Below are 22,623 nucleotides of genomic sequence, written 5' to 3'. Positions count from 1 at the left end.
TCCTACAAAAAGTGTCGGACGTAATCCTCATCTGAGGCCAGTAGAAGTGAGGGACAAGCCGAGCAAAGGTGTTGTCCTGTCCCAGGTGTCCTGCCAAGGGTATCTCATGAGCCAATTCCAAAAGTAAGGCTCGGTAACGTTGGGGAACCACCAAGGCCCGGGATGATCCATGCACCGGAGCCTTGGGTTCGCTATAGAGGAGACCATCTTGCCAATATATGTGGAAGTTCCCCGAATCGTTACCTGCTGCCTGGGCTTCAGCCTGCCGCCGTAAGCCCTCAAGGGTGGGGCACTCCTTCTGGGCCCGACAAAACTCCTTCCTGGTAGGTCCTCCCTCCACCCGCCATTCTGCAGGGGTAGGTAAGCCCTCCAGGGAAGTCACATCCCCCTCTGTGGACTCCGGGACCACCTCAGTTGCCCCTTCCACCTTCTGAGGTGCAGATGCCGGGGCAGGCTTCCCCTGTCCCCTTTTACCCTTTCTGGCAGCTGGTTGGGCCTTTGTCCCAGGCTCCAACCTCAGTGAACTCCCCCTTCAGGCAGTCACGGACCGCGTGTTGGCACAAGTCCACTCAGGCGACCCCAACATCTCCATATGAGCCTTGAACTCGACCTCCTTCCATGCCGTATGTTCAAGGTAATTTCCCAACAGACAGTCGACCGGCATCGCAGGGCTTACCGCAACTCGTAGAGGACCCGCAACCCCTCCCCACTCAAAGGGAATCTGGGCCACCGGATAGTGACCCTCTCGGTTGTCAGCCATCACAACCGGGTGGACTACGTTGGGAACCACCTGCTCTGGGGACACCAGCTGACTCCTTACCATAGTCATGCTGGCTCCTGTGTCCCTCAGAGCCTCTACCCTCTGGGCATTGATGGTGACCCATTGCCTGTACTTGGTAGTATTCGAGGGCACATGGGTCTTAGGAACCATCTCGCAATCTCCCAGGGACACTAATGTTAGCCCTGCCCACTCACCTCCCTTATCTAGGGGCAACTCCTCCCCGAGCACTACACTCGCCACCCCAGGGGTCTTTCCTCCAGTGGGAGGGTGTGGTCTCTTGGGACACTTGGTATCCCCCTTGTAATGCCCAATCTCGCCACACTCATAACAACGGACAACCCTAGGCTGCTGACCACAGTCAGGATAAGTGGGTTTGTGGGGGCCTACCTTAGGAGGGAATCCTGATCCCTTTCCCTGCGAACTCTTTTGGGGGCCTTTAGGGAACTCCTTCTTTTTGACTCCCCCCTCTTTCTTCTGGGGGCGCCCTGTCCAGTCCCTTGGAAATTCCCCCCAGTCCCTTTTGAGGACACCCGGGTACTAGCCCAGATGTCCGCCTCCTCTGCAAGCTTCCTAGGATTAGTTAGCTTGCTGTCCACCAGGTGTTGACGCAGCTCCGGAAAACTTTTCTCGAGGAGGTGCACCCTCAAAAACAGGTTATACAACCCCTCGTAGTCTTTTACCTCACTGCCCTGCACCCAGCCCTCCAAAGCTTTTTTTGCGTAGTCCAGGAAGTCCACCCAATTCTGGGTGGCCAGCTTTTGGCTACCCCGGAATCTCTGCCTGTACTTCTCAGGGGACAGCCCAAATTTCCTAATCAAGGTGACCCTCATGGTGGGGTAATTGGTCTGCTCCCGTTGTTCTAGGGCTAAAAGGGCATCCCTCCCCACCGGAGGCATGTATCTGTACAGACCACCCCCCCACTGAGCTTCCGGGATCCCATGGGCTCGTAAGGTGACCTCATAGGCAGCCAACCACTTGGCGATGTCGTCCCCAACACCGTAGCTGGCAACTACGTCCTTTGGTAAATAGGGTCTGGGCTCCCTGGTGACCTCTTTCTGTACGCTGCCACCAACAGGACTACTGGGGGTTCCGAACTGAAGGGCCTTGAGATCCAATTCCTTCAAATGGAGCTCATGAAGGAACCTCCGCTCTTCCCTTACCTTCTCCAAGTGGGCTAATTCCATTCTGAATTGGCTCTCCTCCCTCCTGTTGGCTAAATAAGCCGAAGACAGGCTTCCCCCTGAAGCGCTACTACCGGCCCTTGAGGGTGGCCTCAGTCCTACATCCATATTGCCGCTCTCAGGGGGGCAAAGTGATTCTGTCCCTTCCATGGTGTCCGGTTCTGGTTCCGGTCCCTCCTCCTCCCGTTCCCCGCTTTGATGGGCCATCACCCAGGCTCTCAAGCTAGTCTGGAGCACTACTTTCTTTGCTCCCTGCTTGAAAAATACCACCCTCTCCTGGCAGAATTCCTTTAGCTGGGTGACAGTGTACTCCTCTAGCCGACCCAACTCAAACTCCATCCTGCCAGGTGGGGCCCTAAACACTGCGGAAAATAACTCTCAAAGTTAGGAGACCCTTCCTTCAAAAGGGAAGCCACACCACAGGCAGGAATAATTTCAAAAATTCCAATCAGGGAGACAACCTGGAGAAAACTACAATGAAAACAAAAATCAGGTGTAGGGTGCGTGGCGCACGCTAAACTGCTAATGGGTGGACGCAAGCACAAGCTCAGGATCCCACCGCTGAACACCAACTTGTTGGACCTAAAGTCCTAGGGTAGCTTGGCTCAAGTGGAAAGGCCTCATGCCAGCGTATCATGTCGTGCTTGCATCACACTCATTTCACAATCCAACGTATCACCACCAAAAATGACGCTACACCAAATAATTAAAAAAGGTAGAAAAGCTTTATCTTTCCTTTTATCTTGTTCTTTCCTTCTTACAAATAAAATTCAATCAGTTCTCATCTGCAATTCATTATGGTCAAATCATAACACTGTGACTAAATGGGCAGTACTATTCTACTTTAGACCTGGTAGGAAATAAAACGCGTCACTTGATGATTCAATCCAACACAGTAAAGTCAAAAGCACATGAAATAGAGTCACTAAACGTAGCGCTTCACATAGCATTTACGGAATTGTACAAGCTTTATTCGAGATGTTTCTCATAAAAGCACAGCATAAAAACATTTGTAGATTAAAAACAAGATATTTACAAATACAAATTCAAATAGCACAGCATAAAAACATTAAAGACATTAAAGGTTAAAAAAACAAAATGTTTGCAAATAAAAATCCATTTTGGCGTTCTGTGCAGCTCATACAATATTAGCATAGAAATGTATACATTTGACAAATAATTTTACATTTTGGGCCAAAGAAAAATAAAAGAAAAACCTGATTAACTGGTCCCGCTCATTAAACGTTGCCTAATGGCCCAGGCCCAACCCAAGTATTTGGCTACCCCAATGACTATTGATTCATGGGTTGCTGTACACACAATTCTTAAAGCCACAGTGCTATCACGTGTCCCCAGGTTTTTACATACAGGGGAGAGCCATAGTCTCCTGGGTGATGAGTAAGCTTTGCATACAAATAGAAAGTGACCTACACTCTCCTCTGCTTTACCACATGCTGGGCATAACCTATTACTCGACTTTTGCCAACGTGACGTTAATTTTTTTAAAGGAATAGATCCGGATCTTAGCTGAAAGACTAGCTTCCTATCCATTGGTACCGTAATAGTATCCCAATAGTTTTCTAGGATGGGAAAAATTTTTGTCTCTAAGAAACGGCCAGCCATAGAGTCGGACCTGACGCCGTTCAGCAAATTGCCACCCACCCAATCCCAATAACGGGATTTGAGGTCTTCTTTGCTTGGAAACTCTTCACCCACTGGGTTATTCCAAAGATTGGAAAGCCCCAGATCAATTAGCATTGCCCTTAGATTTTTAAGCCAAGTTATCTTGTGAAAAATGTCTTCCTTAATTATCCAGAGAAAACCCTCTGCGTATTGTCTAATCTCTGGAGTTGTCCAAAGACGCCTCCAGTAGAGAACCGGGCGCAATCGCGCTCTATCAGTGATTGGGCGTTTACCCAACTCCAGAAACAATGGTATTAGGGGGGTGCTCTGAGGAAGTCCTGTAATCCCTCTGAGGAACTTATTCTCGGATATCTGTAAGGCCGCAAGATTGTCCCAGGCCCATAACTCCGCACCATATAAAGTGGCACCTAAGACCTTGGCATCATACACTATAAGTGCGGGTTTAATCGGCTTTGTTTTTGATTTGCGGTGTTCTCCCCTCAGAGCACCGGAAACTTGTTGATGCTTTATGACCACTTTTTCCAAATGATGCGACCAGCCAGCGCTCTCTGCTAGTCGCATCATTTGGAAAAAGTGGTCATAGCATTTACAATGCGCTGGGAAATCAGGACATTACATAAAGCGCTGCACATAGCATTCTCCATGTACTTGAAATCTGGTTATTAATCTTAGCGCTGTTCACAGGATTCCTTAAGCGCTTGGATTTTAGTTACTAAGCATAGCACCTTTCACATTAGATCACTAATTGCAGGTATTAACCTCAGCACAGTTCACATCCAATCTTTATGCGCTTCTTCCCCCAAATTGCAGGTATTAAACTCAGCGCAGTTCACATCCAATCTTTATGCTCTTCTTCCCCCAAATTGCAGGTATTAAACTCAGCGCAGTTCACATCAAATCTTTATGCGCTTATTCCTGGCATTATGGGGATACATGAATCATTGCCTTTACATAAGCTCGAGGTGAGACTTCCCCAGGGGAGGGGCGAATCCAGGGCCACTCCGGCCTTCCGCCCTCCTCCCCTGGGATCTCCTTACTTGTGGGCCGCCTTGAAGTCGTCAGGACCGGTGGAGGGCTCGCTCCTCAAAAAGCTCCACCTGCCGGCGGTCACAACTCTCTCTCTGGTGACTGGGGGGTAAAGTTGGAATCCGGCCGTGGGGTCGTCCCATGCCTTAGCGGCTGACAGGAGGGGCACCTGCGGCCATCGGACACGACATGGCCTGCGGGGGCGCGGCCTCCACAGCCAATTGAACAACAGCGGGGGTGGTGTTCCGCAGTCCGCCCCGGCACGTGATAGGGGAAATGCGGGCTTCAAGGCCAAACGAGGCCTTCCTTTATCCTCTGACAGCTCCCTCAGCACTCTGGTCCGCACTGCCAACAACTTCAGTCACAACGGGGCCCCGATCTCCTCAGCGGGCCCCGCAGAGGTATGGCGCTGCACTTCTCGGCCCCACAGAGATCAGGCGCTACACTTTTCGGCCCCACAGGGATCAAGCGCTACACTTCTTGGCCCCACATGGATCAAGCGCTATACTTCTCGGCCCCACAGGGTTCAAGCGCTACACTTCTTGGTCCCACAAAAATCAGGCTGGCCGGCTAAGAGGTGGCAGGCCACACGCCAGTGGCGTCAAAGGATGAAGGAGTCCCAGGCAAAGTCAGGAAATCCAGTAATAATCAGTCTAATCCCCTGTCCTCTTCAGGAGTCCTGGCTAGATGGGGAGCTCCCGAGCTTGATGTGATACCAGGATTAGTGGCTGAGGCAGGGTCAGGTCAAGAGGCAGGGGGGTGGTGTCAGCCAAGGGGGAAGAAAAAGCAGGCCCTTAGATCTGTCAGTTTCCCTCTCTAGCGCACCCACCTCCCCCACTGAGGTGCCTTACTCCTAACTACCTCACGTCACCTTCCAACACAAAATGGCCGACCACCTCACCTCTATTTATAGCCTGGGCCCTGACTGGCCAGAGTGGCCCAGAAAGTTCTGGAACCTCTCATGTCAGTCTGTGGCCCAGGTTCTGAGGTGACAGTTAGGCAACCATTTTGTGTAAGAGCTCTTCCCTCCCTCCATTTTAGAGAAGCACCTTGCGCCTCACCCTCAATCAGTGAAAATGGGGCACCCAGGGCCTCTACGTCAACACCAAAAAGAAGCTAGTGGACAGAAAAATGAGAGGGTAAAGGGAAAAAAAATGAGGAGGGAACAGCCAAAGGGCTGGCAGGTCTAACACGCGTCCCCCCAGCTGAAAGTGGGGAGAGCTACCCAATCCCTTGGGAGTTCTCTTCACTAAGGCGGAAATACCTGGAGAGACCATCAGCATTGGCGTGGTCCACTTCTGGGCGATGTTCCACCCTAAAGTCCATTCCCTGTAGGGCGATGGACCACCCCAATAACTTAGGATTCTCGCCCCTCATTTGCATCAGCCACCTGAGGGGCCGGCGGTCGGTCTGAACCAGGAAGTTCGAGCCAAACAGGTATGGCCGCAACTTCTTCAGGGCCCACACCACCGCAAAAGCCTCCCTCTCAATCGCACTTCACCTCTGTTCCCGGGGGAGTAGTCTCCTAGATAGGAAAACCACGGATTGGTCCAGACCCTCTTCATTGAGCTGCGACAGCACCGCCCCGATGCCATGCTCCGATACATCCGTCTGGACGATGAACTCTTTGGAGAAGTCAGGGGCCCTGAGGACAGGTGCCGCACACATTGCTTGTTTCAAGGTGTCAAAGGCTTGTTGACACACCTCGGTCCAGATTACCCGTCGAGGGTGCTTCTTAGATGTAAGCTCAGTCAAGGGGTCACGATAGATCCATACCCCTTGACGAAGCGTCGGTAGTAACCGGTGAGGCCCAGAAAGGCTCGGACCTGCGTCTGAGTCTTGGGGGGTTCCCAGGCCATGATGTTTCAATCTTGGCCTGGAGGGGTTGCACCTTGCCCCGACCCACCTAGTGACCGAGGTACACTACTGACCCCTGCCCGATCTGGCACTTGCTGGCCTTGATCATCAGACCCACCTGCTGCAGGGCCTGAAGGACAGCCTGGAGGTGACACAAATGGTCCTCCCAGCTGCCGCTGAAGACGGCGATGTCATCCGGGTAAGCAACCGAGTAAGCCTCCATCCCGGAGAGGACCTGGTTCACCAGCCGCTGAAAAGTGGCAGGGGCGTTCTTGAGCCCAAAGGGCATCACGCAGAACTGGTAGTGACCCTCGGGTGTGGAGAAGGCTGACCTTTCCTTTGCTCCATCTGTCAGGGAGATCTGCCAGTACCCAGATGTAAGGTCAAAGGTACTCAGATATCGGGCAGCTCCCAACCAGTCAATGAGCTAATCCGCCCTCGGGATAGGATGAGCATCGGTCTTTGTCACAGAGTTCAGTCCCCTGTAATCCACACAGAACCGGAGTTCTGGGGTGGTGCCCGGCGGGGCAGCTTTGGGTACCAGTACCACCGGACTGGACCAGGGACTGCTTGAAGGTTCAATCACTCCCAGCTCCAGCATCTTGGTGACTTCACCATGGATGCTAGCCTTCACCTTATCCGACAAGCGGTAGGACTTGGACTTCACAGGTGGGCTTTCCCCTGTGTCCACATCATGGGTACACAGATGAGTCCATTCCCGGGATAAGTGAGAACAGTGAAGCGTACTGCTCTAAAACCTGGCGGCAGTCTCTCCGCTGTTCGGGAGTTAGAGATGGTGAGAGGATCACTCCCTCTACCGACCCATCCTTCTCTTGGGACGCAAAAAGATCAGGGAGAGGTTCACTTTCCTCTTCCTCTGACCCATCAGTCACCATCATCAAAGTGACCTCTGATCTCTCTTGGTGGGGCTTGAGGCGGTTGACATGGAGCACACGATGGGGCTGCCTGGGGGTCTTAAGGTCCACCACATAGGTGACCTTGCCCTTCTTCTCAATCACCTCAAAGGGGCCTGACCAGCGATCCTGGAGGGCGCTTAGCTCTCCAGGTTCCATAACCCACACCTTCTGGCCAGGCTCCAGCTCCACCGGGCGAGCATTTCGGTCATACCATTCCTTAATGACCGTCTGGCTGGCTTCTAGGTTTTCAGAAGCTTGCTTCCACAACCTAGCCATTTGGCTACGAAAGACCAGCATGTAGCTCACTACATCCGGGGGAAGTTTTCTGGGAGTATTTTCCCATCCATCCTTCACCAGGCTGAGGGGTCAATGAACAGGGTGTCCATACAACAGCTCGAAGGGGCTGAAGCCCACTCCCTTCTGTGGTACTTCCCTGTAGGAGAACAGTAAACAAGGTAGGAGGACGTCCCATTTCCTCCGCAGGCTCTCGGGCAGACTCCTGATCATGCCCTTCAAGGTTTTATTAAACCTCTCCACCAGACCATTGGTCTGGGGGTGATAAGGGGTGGAGAACCGGTAAGTGAGTCCACACTCCTTCCACATAGCCTGCATGTATGCCTACATGAAGTTGGTACCTCTGTCCGACACAACTTCCTTGGGGAACCCCATCCGGGTGAAAATCCCCATCAGAGCCCGTACCACCGCAGGTGCAGTAATGGTCCTCAGAGGGATAGCCTCTGGGTACCGGGTGGCATGATCCACCAGAACTAGGATAAACCTGTGACCGGCAGACGTTGGTGGATCCAATGGCCCAACAATGTCGATGCCCACCCTTTCAAACGGGGTGCCAACGACCGGCAGTGGTTCCAGGGGAGCCTTCAGCTTCACCCCTGTTTTCCCACTAGCTTGGCAGGTAACACACGTCCTACAAAAAGTGTCGGACGTAATCCTCATCTGAGGCCAGTAGAAGTGAGGGACAAGCCGAGCAAAGGTCTTGTCCTGTCCTAGGTGTCCTGCCAAGGGTATCTCATGAGCCAATTCCAAAAGTAAGCTCGGTAACATTGGGGAACCACCAAAGCCCGGGATGATCCATGCACCGGAGCCTTGGGTTCGCTATAGAGGAGACCATCCTGCCAATATATGTGGAAGTTCCCCGAATCGTTACCTGCTGCCTGGGCTTCGGCCTGCCGCCGTAAGCCCTCAAGGGTGGGGCACTCCTTCTGGGCCCGACAAAACTCCTTCCTGGTAGGTCCTCCCTCCACCCGCCATTCTGCAGGGGTAGGTAAGCCCTCCAGGGAAGTCACATCCCCCTCTGTGGACTCCGGGACCACCTCAGTTGCCCCTTCCACCTTCTGAGGTGCAGATGCCGGGCAGGCTTCCCCTGTCCCATTTTACCCTTTCTGGCAGCTGGTTGGGCCTTTGTCCCAGGCTCCAACCTGAGTGAACTCCCCCTTCAGGCAGTCACGGACCGCGTGTTGGCACAAGTCCACTCAGGCGACCCCAACATCTCCATATGAGCCTTGAACTCGACCTCCTTCCATGCCGTATGTTCAAGGTAATTTCCCAACAGACAGTCGACCGGCATCGCAGGGCTTACCGCAACTCGTAGAGGACCCGCAACCCCTCCCCACTCAAAGGGAATCTGGGCCACCGGATAGTGACCCTCTCGGTTGTCAGCCATCACAACCGGGTGGACTACGTTGGGAACCACCTGCTCTGGGGACACCAGCTGACTCCTTACCATAGTCATGCTGGCTCCTGTGTCCCTCAGAGCCTCTACCCTCTGGGCATTGATGGTGACCCATTGCCTGTACTTGGTAGTATTCGAGGGCACATGGGTCTTAGGAACCATCTCGCAATCTCCCAGGGACACTAATGTTAGCCCTGCCCACTCACCTCCCTTATCTAGGGGCAACTCCTCCCCGAGCACTACACTCGCCACCCCAGGGGTCTTTCCTCCAGTGGGAGGGTGTGGTCTCTTGGGACACTTGGTATCCCCCTTGTAGTGCCCAATCTCGCCACACTCATAACAACGGACAACCCTAGGCTGCTGACCACAGTCAGGATAAGTGGGTTTGTGGGGGCCAACCTTAGGAGGGAATCCTGATCCCTTTCCCTGTGAACTATTTTGGTGGCCTTTAGGGAACTCCTTCTTTTTGACTCCCCCCTCTTTCTTCTGGGGGCGCCCTGTCCAGTCCCTTGGAAATACCCCCAGTCCCTTTTGAGGACACCCGGGTACTAGCCCAGATGTCCGCCTCCTCTGCAAGCTTCCTAGGATTAGTTAGCTTGCTGTCCACCAGGTGTTGACGCAACTCCGGGAAACTTTTCTCGAGGAGGTGCTCCCTCAAAAACAGGTTATACAATCCCTCGTAGACTTTTACCTCACTGCCCTGCACCCAGCCCTCCAAAGCTTTTTTTGCGTAGTCCAGGAAGTCCACCCAATTCTGGGTGGCCAGCTTTTGGCTACCCCGGAATCTCTGCCTGTACTTCTCAGGGGTCAGCCCAAATTTCCTAATCAAGGCGACCCTCATGGTGGGGTAATTGGTCTGCTCCCGTTGTTCTAGGGCTAAAAGGGCATCCCTCCCCACCGGAGGCATGTATCTGTACAGACCACCCCCCCCACTGAGCTTCCGGGATCCCATGGGCTCGTAAGGTGACCTCATAGGCAGCCAACCACTTGGCGATGTCGTCCCCAACACCGTAGCTGGCAACTACGTCCTTTGGTAAATAGGGTCTGGGCTCCCTGGTGACCTCTTTGTGTACGCTGCCACCAACAGGACTGCTGGGGGTTCCGAACTGAAGGGCCTTGAGATCCAATTCCTTCAAGTGGAGCTCATGAAGGAACCTCCGCTCTTCCCTTACCTTCTCCAAGCGGGCTAATTCCATTCTGATTTGCCTCCCCTCCCTCCTGTTGGCTAAATAAGCCGAAGACAGGCTTCCCCCTGAAGCACTACTACCGGCCCTTGAGGGTGGCCTCGGTCCTACATCCATATTGCCGCTCTCAGGGGGGCAAAGTGATTCTGTCCCTTCCGTGGTGTCCGGTTCTGGTTCCGGTCCCTCCTCCTCCCGTTCCCCGCTTTGATGGGCCATCACCCAGGCTCTCAAGCTAGTCTGGAGCTCTACTTTCTTTGCTCCCTGCTTGAAAAATACCACCCTCTCCTGGCAGAATTCCTTTAGCTGGGTGACAGTGTACTCCTCTAGCCGACCCAACTCAAACTCCATCCTGCCAGGTGGGGCCCTAAACACTGCGGAAAATAACTCTCAAAGTTAGGAGACCCTTCCTTCAAAAGGGAAGCCACACCACAGGCAGGAATCATTTCAAAAATTCCAATCAGGGAGACAACCTGGAGAAAACTCCAATGAAAACAAAAATCAGGTGTAGGGTGCGTGGCGCAAGCTAAACTGCTAATGGGTGGACGCAAGCACAAGCTCAGGATCCCACCGCTGAACACCAACTTGTTGGACCTAAAGTCCTAGGGTAGCTTGGCTCAAGTGGAAAGGCCTCATGCCAGCGTATCATGTCGTGCTTGCATCACACTCATTTCAAAATCCAACGTATCACCACCAAAAATGACGCTACACCAAATAATTTAAAAAGGTAGAAAAGCTTTATCTTTCCTTTTATCTTTTTTCTTTCCTTCTTACAAATAAAATTCAATCAGTTCTCATCTGCAATTCATTATGGTCAAATCATAACATTGTGACTAAATGGGCAGTACTATTCTACTTTAGACCTGGTAGGAAATAAAACGCGTCACTTGATGATTCAATCCAACACAGTAAAGTCAATAGCACATGAAATAGAGTCACTAAACGTAGCGCTTCACATAGCATTTACAATGCGCTGGGAAATCAGGACATTACATAAAGCGCTGCACATAGCATTCTCCATGTACTTGAAATCTGGTTATTAATCTTAGCGCTGTTCACAGGATTCCTTAAGCGCTTGGATTTTAGTTACTAAGCATAGCACCTTTCACATTAGATCACTAATTGCAGGTATTAACCTCAGCACAGTTCACATCCAATCTTTATGCGCTTCTTCCCCCAAATTGCAGGTATTAAACTCAGCGCAGTTCACATCCAATCTTTATGCTCTTCTTCCCCCAAATTGCAGGTATTAAACTCAGCGCAGTTCACATCAAATCTTTATGCGCTTATTCCTGGCATTATGGGGATACATGAATCATTGCCTTTACATAAGCTCGAGGTGAGACTTCCCCAGGGGAGGGGCGAATCCAGGGCCACTCCGGCCTTCCGCCCTCCTCCCCTGGGATCTCCTTACTTGTGGGCCGCCTTGAAGTCGTCAGGACCGGTGGAGGGCTCGCTCCTCAAAAAGCTCCACCTGCCGGCGGTCACAACTCTCTCTCTGGTGACTGAGGGGTAAAGTTGGAATCCGGCCGTGGGGTCGTCCCATGCCTTAGCGGCTGACAGGAGGGGCACCTGCGGCCATCGGACACGACATGGCCTGCGGGGGCGCGGCCTCCACAGCCAATTGAACAACAGCGGGGGTGGTGTTCCGCAGTCCGCCCCGGCACGTGATAGGGGAAATGCGGCTTCAAGGCCAAACGAGGCCTTCCTTTATCCTCTGACAGCTCCCTCAGCACTCTGGTCCGCACTGCCAACAACTTCAGTCACAACGGGGCCCCGATCTCCTCAGCGGGCCCCGCAGAGGTATGGCGCTACACTTCTCGGCCCCACAGAGATCAGGCGCTACACTTCTCGGCCCCACAGGGATCAAGCGCTACACTTCTTGGCCCCACATGGATCAAGCGCTATACTTCTCGGCCCCACAGGGTTCAAGCGCTACACTTCTTGGTCCCACAAAAATCAGGCGGGCCGGCTAAGAGGTGGCAGGCCACACGCCAGTGGCGTCAAAGGATGAAGGAGTCCCAGGCAAAGTCAGGAAATCCAGTAATAATCAGTCTAATCCCCTGTCCTCTTCAGGAGTCCTGGCTAGATGGGGAGCTCCCGAGCTTGATGTGATACCAGGATTAGTGGCTGAGGCAGGGTCAGGTCAAGAGGCAGGGGGGTGGTGTCAGCCAAGGGGGAAGAAAAAGCAGGCCCTTAGATCTGTCAGTTTCCCTCTCTAGCGCACCCACCTCCCCCACTGAGGTGCCTTACTCCTAACTACCTCACGTCACCTTCCAACACAAAATGGCCGACCACCTCACCTCTATTTATAGCCTGGGCCCTGACTGGCCAGAGTGGCCCAGAAAGTTCTGGAACCTCTCATGTCAGTCTGTGGCCCAGGTTCTGAGGTGACAGTTAGGCAACCATTTTGTGTAAGAGCTTTTCCCTCCCTCCATTTTAGAGAAGCACCTTGCGCCTCACCCTCAATCAGTGAAAATGGGGCACCCAGGGCCTCTACGTCAACACCAAAAAGAAGCTAGTGGACAGAAAAATGAGAGGGTAAAGGGAAAAAGAATGAGGAGGGAACAGCCAAAGGGCTGGCAGGTCTAACACGCGTCCCCCCAGCTGAAAGTGGGGAGAGCTACCCAATCCCTTGGGAGTTCTCTTCACTAAGGCGGAAATACCTGGAGAGACCATCAGCATTGGCGTGGTCCACTTCTGGGCGATGTTCCACCCTAAAGTCCATTCCCTGTAGGGCGATGGACCACCTCAATAACTTAGGATTCTCGCCCCTCATTTGCATCAGCCACCTGAGGGGCCGGCGGTCGGTCTGAACCAGGAAGTTCGAGCCAAACAGGTATGGCCGCAACTTCTTCAGGGCCCACACCACCGCAAAAGCCTCCCTCTCAATCGCACTTCACCTCTGTTCCCGGGGGAGTAGTCTCCTAGATAGGAAAACCACGGATTGGTCCAGACCCTCTTCATTGAGCTGCGACAGCACCGCCCCGATGCCATGCTCCGATACATCCGTCTGGACGATGAACTCGTTGGAGAAGTCAGGGGCCCTGAGGACAGGTGCCGCACACATTGCTTGTTTCAAGGTGTCAAAGGCTTGTTGACACACCTCGGTCCAGATTACCCGTCGAGGGTGCTTCTTAGATGTAAGCTCAGTCAAGGGGTCACGATAGATCCATACCCCTTGACGAAGCGTCGGTAGTAACCGGTGAGGCCCAGAAAGGCTCGGACCTGCGTCTGAGTCTTGGGGGGTTCCCAGGCCATGATGTTTCAATCTTGGCCTGGAGGGGTTGCACCTTGCCCCGACCCACCTAGTGACCGAGGTACACTACTGACCCCTGCCCGATCTGGCACTTGCTGGCCTTGATCGTCAGACCCACCTGCTGCAGGGCCTGAAGGACAGCCTGGAGGTGACACAAATGGTTCTCCCAGCTGCCGCTGAAGACGGCGATGTCATCCGGGTAAGCAACCGAGTAAGCCTCCATCCCGGAGAGGACCTGGTTCACCAGCCGCTGAAAAGTGGCAGGGGCGTTCTTGAGGCCAAAGGGCATCATGCAGAACTGGTAGTGACCCTCGGGTGTGGAGAAGGCTGACCTTTCCTTTGCTCCATCTGTCAGGGAGATCTGCCAGTACCCAGATGTAAGGTCAAAGGTACTCAGATATCGGGCAGCTCCCAACCAGTCAATGAGCTAATCCGCCCTCAGGATAGGATGAGCATCGGTCTTTGTCACAGAGTTCAGTCCCCTGTAATCCACACAGAACCGGAGTTCTGGGGTGGTGCCCGGCGGGGCAGCTTTGGGTACCAGTACCACCGGACTGGACCAGGGACTGCTTGAAGGTTCAATCACTCCCAGCTCCAGCATCTTGGTGACTTCACCATGGATGCTAGCCTTCACCTTATCCGACAAGCGGTAGGACTTGGACTTCACAGGTGGGCTGTCCCCTGTGTGCACATCATGGGTACACAGATGAGTCCATTCCCGGGATAAGTGAGAACAGTGAAGCGTACTGCTCTAAAACCTGGCGGCAGTCTCTCCGCTGTTCGGGAGTTAGAGATGGTGAGAGGATCACTCCCTCTACCGACCCATCCTTCTCTTGGGACGCAAAAAGATCAGGGAGAGGTTCACTTTCCTCTTCCTCTGACCCATCAGTCACCATCATCAAAGTGACCTCTGATCTCTCTTGGTGGGGCTTGAGGCGGTTGACATGGAGCACACGATGGGGCTGCCTGGGGGTCTTAAGGTCCACCACATAGGTGACCTTGCCCTTCTTCTCAATCACCTCAAAGGGGCCTGACCAGCGATCCTGGAGGGCGCTTAGCTCTCCAGGTTCCATAACCCACACCTTCTGGCCAGGCTCCAGCTCCACCGGGTGAGCATTTCGGTCATACCATTCCTTCATGACCGTCTGGCTGGCTTCTAGGTTTTCAGAAGCTTGCTTCCACAACCTAGCCATTTGGCTACGAAAGACCAGCATGTAGCTCACTACATCCGGGGGAAGTTTTCTGGGAGTATTTTCCCATCCATCCTTCACCAGGCTGAGGGGTCAATGAACAGGGTGTCCATACAACAGCTCGAAGGGGCTGAAGCCCACTCCCTTCTGTGGTACTTCCCTGTAGGAGAACAGTAAACAAGGTAGGAGGACGTCCCATTTCCTCCGCAGGCTCTCGGGCAGACTCCTGATCATGCCCTTCAAGGTTTTATTAAACCTCTCCACCAGACCATTGGTCTGGGGGTGATAAGGGGTGGAGAACCGGTAAGTGAGTCCACACTCCTTCCACATAGCCTGCATGTATGCCTACATGAAGTTGGTACCTCTGTCCGACACAACTTCCTTGGGGAACCCCATCCGGGTGAAAATCCCCATCAGAGCCCGTACCACCGCAGGTGCAGTAATGGTCCTCAGAGGGATAGCCTCTGGGTACCGGGTGGCATGATCCACCAGAACTAGGATAAACCTGTGACCGGCAGACGTTGGTGGATCCAATGGCCCAACAATGTCGATGCCCACCCTTTCAAACGGGGTGCCAACGACCGGCAGTGGTTCCAGGGGAGCCTTCAGCTTCACCCCTGTTTTCCCACTAGCTTGGCAGGTAACACACGTCCTACAAAAAGTGTCGGACGTAATCCTCATCTGAGGCCAGTAGAAGTGAGGGACAAGCCGAGCAAAGGTCTTGTCCTGTCCTAGGTGTCCTGCCAAGGGTATCTCATGAGCCAATTCCAAAAGTAAGGCTCGGTAACATTGGGGAACCACCAAGGCCCGGGATGATCCATGCACCGGAGCCTTGGGTTCGCTATAGAGGAGACCATCCTGCCAATATATGTGGAAGTTCCCCGAATCGTTACCTGCTGCCTGGGCTTCGGCCTGCCGCCGTAAGCCCTCAAGGGTGGGGCACTCCTTCTGGGCCCGACAAAACTCCTTCCTGGTAGGTCCTCCCTCCACCCGCCATTCTGCAGGGGTAGGTAAGCCCTCCAGGGAAGTCACATCCCCCTCTGTGGACTCCGGGACCACCTCAGTTGCCCCTTCCACCTTCTGAGGTGCAGATGCCAGGGCATGCTTCCCCTGTCCCCTTTTACCCTTTCTGGCAGCTGGTTGGGCCTTTGTCCCAGGCTCCAACCTGAGTGAACTCCCCCTTCAGGCAGTCACGGACCGCGTGTTGGCACAAGTCCACTCAGGCGACCCCAACATCTCCATATGAGCCTTGAACTCGACCTCCTTCCATGCCGTATGTTCAAGGTAATTTCCCAACAGACAGTCGACCGGCATCGCAGGGCTTACCGCAACTCGTAGAGGACCCGCAACCCCTCCCCACTCAAAGGGAATCTGGGCCACCGGATAGTGACCCTCTCGGTTGTCAGCCATCACAACCGGGTGGACTACGTTGGGAACCACCTGCTCTGGGGACACCAGCTGACTCCTTACCATAGTCATGCTGGCTCCTGTGTCCCTCAGAGCCTCTACCCTCTGGGCATTGATGGTGACCCATTGCCTGTACTTGGTAGTATTCGAGGGCACATGGGTCTTAGGAACCATCTCGCAATCTCCCAGGGACACTAATGTTAGCCCTGCCCACTCACCTCCCTTATCTAGGGGCAACTCCTCCCCGAGCACTACACTCGCCACCCCAGGGGTCTTTCCTCCAGTGGGAGGGTGTGGTCTCTTGGGACACTTGGTATCCCCCTTGTAGTGCCCAATCTCGCCACACTCATAACAACGGACAACCCTAGGCTGCTGACCACAGTCAGGATAAGTGGGTTTGTGGGGGCCAACCTTAGGAGGGAATCCTGATCCCTTTCCCTGCGAACTATTTTGGGGGCCTTTAGGGAACTCCTTCTTTTTGACTCCCCCCTCTTTCTTCTGGGGGCGCCCTGTCCAGTCCCTTGGAAATACCCCCAGTCCCTTTTGAGGACACCCGGGTACTAGCCCAGATGTCCGCCTCCTCTGCAAGCTTCCTAGGATTAGTTAGCTTGCTGTCCACCAGGTGTTGACGCAACTCCGGGAAACTTTTCTCGAGGAGGTGCTCCCTCAAAAACAGGTTATACAATCCCTCGTAGACTTTTACCTCACTGCCCTGCACCCAGCCCTCCAAAGCTTTTTTTGCGTAGTCCAGGAAGTCCACCCAATTCTGGGTGGCCAGCTTTTGGCTACCCCGGAATCTCTGCCTGTACTTCTCAGGGGTCAGCCCAAATTTCCTAATCAAGGCGACCCTCATGGTGGGGTAATTGGTCTGCTCCCGTTGTTCTAGGGCTAAAAGGGCATCCCTCCCCACCGGAGGCATGTATCTGTACAGACCACCCCCCCACTGAGCTTCCGGGATCCCATGGGCTCGTAAGGTGACCTCATAGGCAGCCAACCACTTGGCGATGTCGTCCCCAACACCGTAGCTGGCAACTACGTCCTTTGGTAAATAGGGTCTGGGCTCCCTGGTGACCTCTTTCTGTACGCTGCCACCAACAGGACTACTGGGGGTTCCGAACTGAAGGGCCTTGAGATCCAATTCCTTCAAGTGGAGCTCATGAAGGAACCTCCGCTCTTCCCTTACCTTCTCCAAGCGGGCTAATTCCATTCTGATTTGCCTCTCCTCCCTCCTGTTGGCTAAATAAGCCGAAGACAGGCTTCCCCCTGAAGCACTACTACCGGCCCTTGAGGGTGGCCTCGGTCCTACATCCATATTGCCGCTCTCAGGGGGGCAAAGTGATTCTGTCCCTTCCGTGGTGTCCGGTTCTGGTTCCGGTCCCTCCTCCTCCCGTTCCCCGCTTTGATGGGCCATCACCCAGGCTCTCAAGCTAGTCTGGAGCTCTACTTTCTTTGCTCCCTGCTTGAAAAATACCACCCTCTCCTGGCAGAATTCCTTTAGCTGGGTGACAGTGTACTCCTCTAGCCGACCCAACTCAAACTCCATCCTGCCAGGTGGGGCCCTAAACACTGCGGAAAATAACTCTCAAAGTTAGGAGACCCTTCCTTCAAAAGGGAAGCCACACCACAGGCAGGAATCATTTCAAAAATTCCAATCAGGGAGACAACCTGGAGAAAACTCCAATGAAAACAAAAATCAGGTGTAGGGTGCGTGGCGCACGCTAAACTGCTAATGGGTGGACGCAAGCACAAGCTCAGGATCCCACCTCTGAACACCAACTTGTTGGACCTAAAGTCCTAGGGTAGCTTGGCTCAAGTGGAAAGGCCTCATGCCAGCGTATCATGTCGTGCTTGCATCACACTCATTTCAAAATCCAACGTATCACCACCAAAAATGACGCTACACCAAATAATTTAAAAAGGTAGAAAAGCTTTATCTTTCCTTTTATCTTTTTTCTTTCCTTCTTACAAATAAAATTCAATCAGTTCTCATCTGCAATTCATTATGGTCAAATCATAACATTGTGACTAAATGGGCAGTACTATTCTACTTTAGACCTGGTAGGAAGTAAAACGCGTCACTTGATGATTCAATCCAACACAGTAAAGTCAATAGCACATTAAATAGAGTCACTAAACGTAGCACTTCACATAGCATTTACAATGTGCTGGGAAATCAGGACATTACATAAAGCGCTGCACATAGCATTCTCCATGTACTTGAAATCTGGTTATTAATCTTAGAGCTGTTCACAGGATTCCTTAAGCGCTTGGATTTTAGTTACTAAGCATAGCACCTTTCACATTAGATCACTAATTGCAGGTATTAACCTCAGCGCAGTTCACATCCAATCTGTATGCGCTTCTTCCCCCAAATTGCAGGTATTAAACTCAGCGCAGTTCACATCCAATCTTTATGCGCTTCTTCCCCCAAATTGCAGGTATTAAACTCAGCGCAGTTCACATCAAATCTTTATGCGCTTATTCCTGGCATTATGGGGATACATGAATCATTGCCTCTACATAAGCTCGAGGCGAGACTTCCCCCTGGGAGGGGCGAATCCAGGGCCACTCTGGCCTTCCGCCCTCCTCCCCTGGGATCTCCTTACTTGTGGGCCGCCTTGAAATCGTCAGGACCGGTGGAGGGCTCGCTCCTCAAAGAGCTCCTCCTGCCGGCGGTCACCACTCTCTCTCTGGTGACTGGGGGGTAAAGTTGGAATCTGGCCATGGGGTCATCCCCGGCCTTAGCGGATGACAGGAGGCGCACCCGCGGCCGTCGGACGCGACGCGGCCTGCGGGGGCGTGCCCTCCACAGCCAATTGAACAACAGCGGGGGCGGTGTTCCGCAGTCCGCCACGGCACGTGATCGGGGAGATGCGGGCTTCAGGGCCAAACGCGGCCTTCCTTTATCCTCTGACAGCTCCCTCAGCACTCCGGTCCGCACCGCCAACAACTTCAGTCACAGCGGGGCCCCGATCTCCTCAGTGGGCCCGCAGAGGTATGGCGCTACACTTCTCGGCCCCACAGGGATCAGGCACTACACTTCTCGGCCCCACAGGGATCAAGCGCTACACTTCTTGGCCCCACAGAAATCAGGTGGGCTGGCTAAGAGGTGGCAGGCCACACGCCAGTGGCGTCAAAGGATGAAGGAGTCCCAGGCAAAGTCAGGAAAGCCAGTAATAATCAGTCTAATCCCCTGTCCTCTTCAGGAGTCCTGGCTAGATGGGGAGCTCCCGAGCTTGATGTGATACCAGGGTTAGTGGCTGAGGCAGGGTCAGGTCAAGAGGCAAGGGGGTGGTGTCAGCCAAGGGGGAAGAAAAAGCAGGACCTTACATCTGTCAGTTTCCCTCTCTAGCGCACCCACCTCCCCCACTCAGGTGCCTTACTCCTAACTACCTCACGTCACCTTCCAAGTTCCAACACAAAATGGCCGACCACCTCACCTCTATTTATATCCTGGGCCCTGACTGGCCAGAGTGGCCCAGAAAGTTCTGGAACCTCTCATGTCAGTCTGTGGCCCAGGTTCCGAGGTGACAGTTCGGCCACCATTTTGTGTAAGAGCTCTCTCCCTCCCTCCATTTTAGAGAAGCACCTTGCGCCTCACCCTCAATCAGTGAAAATGGGGCGCCCAGGGCCTCTACATCAACACCAAAAAGAAGCTAGTGGACAGAAAAATGAGAGGGTAAAGGGAATAAAAATGAGGAGGGAACAGCCAAAGGGCTGGCAGGTCTAACACCCCTTCATGGAAAGGTGTGTGATCTGCCCTTATTAAATGACATGTGACCTGTGCGTCTAGCTTCCCGCCAGCTGTCTGTATGTGATTACATCCTTCAAATACAGATATGTGGATGTCTGTCACTCCTGTAATGTGTCTGGCTGTTCACTAACACTGGCACACAGCTCGTTTCATGGCATGTCACGTCGACCTTGCAAATAAACTATTGTAGCTGGCTCTTCGTAGGAGTATCACCTTGCTGGCATACGTGTGCTGGATGTATTGCACAGACCAGACTCTGTATTTAGCAGATGTGTATTAGCTGTTGAACATGTGCTCATTTCATTGACATTGGTGTTGTGATGTATTCACTCTTCGTTATTCCTTCCAAATCTCTGCAGGGCACCGCCTCTCCCCCGACCAATGCCAGACCTGGGTGCCATGACTGCATCCGAAGATACCGCCCCGCGACACAGGTATCGTACTGCTCTGACCCCCAAGATGAAGGTGCTGGCAGCCCTACATTTTTTTGCCACCGGTACCTTTCAATTCACCATAGCTGATGTCGGTGGCATGTCCCAGACAATGTTCAGCCGTGTTCTGCATGATGTTTTAGAAGCCATGTTGGAGCACCTGGATGAATTCATCCATTTTCCCTCTCGTGAGCAGTTGACAGGTGTCAAGTGTGAGTTCTATGCCCTGGGAGGGATGCCACATGTAATTGGGGCCATTGATGGGACACATGTGGCTTTGGTACCACCACAGGCACAGGAGGTAGCCTTTCGGAACCGCAAACATTATCACTCTATTAATGCCCATGTGGTGTGTCTACCTAACATGTGGATTTCCCATGTCTGTGCCCGTTTTCCAGGGTCAGCACACGATGCCTACATCATGAGGCGTAGCAGGGTGCCAGAAATGATGCTGTGGCTGCACGACGTACAAGCATGTCTTGTTGGTGGGTATACTCTGTTTAGCGGTACCTTTGTATCTTACGGCATCTCCTGACTAGGCCTGGGCAAAATTTCCGTTCCGTTCGCGGAATTTGCGATCATTTGGCATTTCCGCGTTCCGCGGAGAGCGCGGAAATGTCAAAATTTCCGCATTCCGCAGCTTTGCGATAATTTGGTTCTTGCTCGCGCTGTAAAATAATACATTCTCGCGCGCGCGCGATCGCCTTACCTGAATCCCCGCTTTCGCCGACAAGTTTTCCCGATCCGGTCGCGTTCTCCATGAGATGTTGTATTGTTATAGCCATTTGCGCTGTCTCGCGACAGTTCGCGTCCGCAGTGACGTCATGCGTCGCGCGATCACGTCTTTTTTCTCGCGATCCTGCACCGCGAGACAACTGAAAACAAGATGGCCGCGCCCGCGAGCAACCACAGGGGTAAGTTAGCGACCCGCAACCATGCAAAAAATATCGCGAACGGGCGGGAAAAAAACTTCTGCATCTTCGCGATATTTCCGCTTGTTTGCGGAGATTTTTAACATTTTCGCGATAATTTGCGAAAGTCGCTTTCGCAAATTCCGCCCACCCCTACTCCTGACCCACTTCTTCACATGATGATTCCATGTAGGGGACTCTGGCTATTCCAACATGCCATGGCTGATGACTAGGCCTGGGCTAAAATTTCGTTCCGTTCGCAGAAATTGCGATAATTTGACATTTTCGCGTTCCGCGGAAAGCGCGAAAATGTCAAAATTTCCGCATTCCGCAGCTTGGCGATAATTTGTTTCTTGCTCGCGCTGTAAAATAATACATTCTCGCGCGCGCGCGATCGCCTTACCTGAATCCCTGCATTCGCTGACAAGTTTTCTTGATCCGGTCGCGTTCTCCATGAGATGTTGTATTGTTTTTCGCCATTTGCGCTGTCTGACAACTGAAAACAAGATGGCCGCGCCCGCGAGCAACCACATGGGTAAGTTGGCGAGCCGCAACCATGCAGAAAATCTCGTGAACATGCGGGAAAAAAACTTCTGCATCTTCGCGATATTTCCACGTGTTTGCGATAATTTTTAACATTTTCGTGATAATTTGCGAAAGTGGATTTCGCAAAGTCCGCCCACCCCTACTGATGACGTCTCTCCGCAATCCCAGAACAGCCGCAGAACACCGTTACAACGACACCCATGGGCAGACCAGGCGCGTGATTGAGAGGACGTTTGGCCTCCTGAAGAGCCGATTACGGTGCCTCCATAAGACCGGCGGGTCCCTCCCATATGCCCCGGTGAAGGTCTGCAAAATCTTCCTTGTGTGCTGCATGCTGCACAACATGGCAGTAGAGAAGGCAGTGCCACTCATCCTGGATCCCGATGAGCAGGAACATCCACCCATGGAGGATGAAGGGCTTGGGTATGAGGAAAGTGAGGAGGAGGAGGAGGCCATCCGGAGTCAGCTCATCCGCAACTTCTTCTCATAATGGTGAGTCCCTGTGTCTAAGTGTGCACTCTTTGAGCCTTGTGTGGCATGTGTTGCAATGTGTGTGTCCAGCTGACTGTGTGCTAAGTGACTTGGAGGTGTGTTCTGATGTGTCATTCAAGTGATGATGTAATTCCACACATTTTAGCTGGGACACTAATTTGTTAAATTAGCATGGTGACAACATCATTCCTGTAGAGTACATGTCCATGTCTGCCGATAACTAGCTCTTTGCTGACTTGTGGTGTGTCTGTCATCCACAGTGTCTTGCGCCTGTCATCTGCTCGTGTCATTGTTGGCCTCCAGCTATTCCTCATGAGTATTGCAACGTGTGCTGAATCAGCGTTCCATGCACGGAC

Source organism: Triturus cristatus, chromosome 1_2, assembly GCF_964204655.1.
Source record: "Triturus cristatus chromosome 1_2, aTriCri1.1, whole genome shotgun sequence".
Lineage (NCBI taxonomy): Eukaryota > Metazoa > Chordata > Amphibia > Caudata > Salamandridae > Triturus > Triturus cristatus.
The sequence above is the reverse complement of the archived record's forward strand: the minus strand, read 5'-3'. Positions refer to the sequence as shown.